Source organism: Chinchilla lanigera, unplaced genomic scaffold (assembly GCF_000276665.1).
Source record: "Chinchilla lanigera isolate Chin_1 unplaced genomic scaffold, ChiLan1.0 scaffold00034, whole genome shotgun sequence".
Taxonomy (NCBI): Eukaryota; Metazoa; Chordata; class Mammalia; order Rodentia; family Chinchillidae; genus Chinchilla; species Chinchilla lanigera.
The window spans coordinates 1-2,824 of record NW_004955435.1 but is presented as its reverse complement, the minus strand read 5'-3'; positions in this window follow the sequence as shown (position 1 = coordinate 2,824).

The following is a 2,824-nucleotide window of genomic DNA, read 5'->3' as shown; positions in this document are numbered from 1 at the left end:
CAGAGCACAGCCTTAACCCGCTCCGGAGTTAGGGGAGGTGGACAGAGCACAGCCTTAACCCGCTCCGGCGTTAGGGGAGGTGGACAGAGCCTTCAGATGCGCCCTTCGCCGCTCTTCCGCGCTGCCTTGGCCCCTTCTCTGACTTCGCTGAGGTCGTGGTTGTGCTGCTGCAGAGAGGAATTCACAGAACAGCCGCAGACGAGCTCTCTGGGGTCTCCTCCCCGCTCGCACTTCTTTTCTTTTTTCTTTTTTTTTTTTTTTTTTTTAAATTGGTTTTTCTCCGGTACCGGGAACCGAACTCACGACCTTGCGCTTGCCAGGCAGGCACTTTTGCCGCTGAGCTAAATCCCCAGCCCCGCCCCCGCTCGCACTTCTGCACTCCTCCTCCAGCCCGCAGGGCCTCCAGGGTCTTGCTTCGTTGCAGGGACTGCAGCCAGGGTCTGGTGAGGCCTCAGGAGACGTGGAGGGCGGACGGTGGTGTTCGGTGCCTGGGTCTCAGGGATGACAATAGGTCTCCCTCTCCAAACACACGGGGCCTTCCTGGATGCAAGTTTGCGGGGCAGAGTGAGGCAAACTGCCAGGGGACATGAATTCACAGGACACAGGACATGACGCAAGTGCAAGTATGGAAAGACTGCCGTTGAATTACATTATTCCGTCTGAATCTCAATGGACGGAGTGATTGGATTGATTGATTGATTGATTGATTGATTGGAGGACTGAACCCAGAGACTTTGCACTGGGCTGTCTCTCCACCCTTGAAAATTTTGTTTTGCCATAGAGTGTGGCTCAGTTTCTCAGGTTGGCCTCAGACTTGTGGTCCTCCTGCCTCAGCCTCCCAAGTAGCTAGTATTAGAGGCATGTGCGTTCTCACCTGGCTTATAGTTTTAAATACATGTGATAAATATATTTAAGGAGATGAGGTATGATATTAGCAATATGAGGCAGGAAAAATATCATGAAATGTAAACAAATAGCAGGTAAGAAAAACAAAAATTAGAATGAATACGTAATGGTACTAGTTAATAATAATGTGGGCTAAATAGTAGAACTGATGCAGCTGAAGGTGAACGGGTGATTAGAAGAGCAGTTGCAGCATCTTTCCAGAGGCTGTGGGAAAAGTCAAAATATAGTAAGCATGTTAGTCAGTGTCCCATTTCTGTGACAAAATAACCCTGAGATAAACAAGTTAAAAGTGGAAAGATTTGGGCTCATAGATTCAGAGCTTTCAGTCCATGGTCAGCTGGCTCCATTGCTTTTAGACCCTAGCAAGGTGGAAACAATTTGACAGAAGACAGAAGCAGAGCGGGGGAGAGAGAGAGAGGGAGGGGAGACAGAAGAGGGAAGAGAGAAGAGACAATGGGCTGCGGACGAGATACAGTTCCCAGGTTCCCACCCCATGACCCACTCCCTTCAAGTAGTCTCCATCTCCTGCTTCCGTCACCCTTCAAGGAAGCCATCACGTTATGATCTCACCAGTGGGTTTTCCCAGTGGTAAGTCAGAGCCCTCACCAGCAGATCAGCTCCCCAGATCCCCACCTCTGAATGTGGCTACACTGGGGCTCAAACCTTCAACACCCTCCTGAGTGCTAGGATTGCAGGCGTGTGGCACCACGCCTGGACAAGACTAATAATCTAGAACTTGTAATTTTCTAGTGAAAACCAGATTTTCACTAGAATGTGAGGTTTTAATAAGAATATTAATATGAAAAATCCATTTGGATGACATTCTCAGAGGAAGTAATCAAAGAAGAAAAATGGGGTGATACAAAAAATACAGGAAGAGAATGGCAAAATATTTAGGCTAAATTTACTATTATTGTCTTAGAAAAGTAGAGCCAGGGACCTTATTACATTATAAAAATCTGGGAACACTCCAAATATCCAGGTTATCTACATACCAAATTTGTAGGGAGCAGCCAAAGCTAGAAATACTTCTGTCCTGAGATAAACATCTTGCCTGAGACAATTCCAGTCAGTAGTCACTAGGCAATCCTGCATCTCATGATACTAACTTTGTTAAATGGGTAAATAAACACTCCTACAGTGGTACTTCAGTCCTTTTCCTCCCGTCAGGAGAAAAAGAGGACTCCACTTGACCTCAGCTTTTTTTTTTTTTTTAAAGAGTAAAAGAAGGATAACACAATAATAGGGAGGGGGCTTACCAAATTACAGACAAAGTGGTAGGAGGTTATCAATGGTTATTGTTTTACATATTGTTATCTACAAGACAGTTTCTCGAGAAAACAAATAGACATAATATTGAGTTACAGGCAAAAGAGGTAGGAGATTATCAATAGTTGTACTATACTTAGGTAACTTCAAAGTGGCTTCTAAAGACTGTAAATACAACTATAGATGAGTGACCTATTGAATAATCATTCAATAATTCTCAACGGTTGTTGTAGGAAACACATAATAATAAACATGGATCCATTTATGAAATAGGATAGGAAGAATACAAACATTACAGAGCTATGGATAGATTACTAGGAAAATATCTATGACTGCTGAAATACATGGTGGTATCTTTGAAGTGGTTTCTCAGGAAGACAGAGATACACAAGAAGGATCTAACAAATAATTACAACCCAAGGGTTGTCAAAACTCAAGTGAGCCGTCTGGGGCGAAAGCCATTTTTTGTAGCGTTTTTCTCTCCAGCCTCCCATTGCATTGGGACCCCACAAGCAGTTAGTGTCCTCTCCCCAACTGTCAGCACAGGCAGCAGGAATCCTGCTGCAGACTTCTCTGGAGCTCCACCACAGCCTGTACTGTCAGGGGAAGAATGGCTTCCAATGAGTCTCTGCAGGTATTGTGCAAGGTC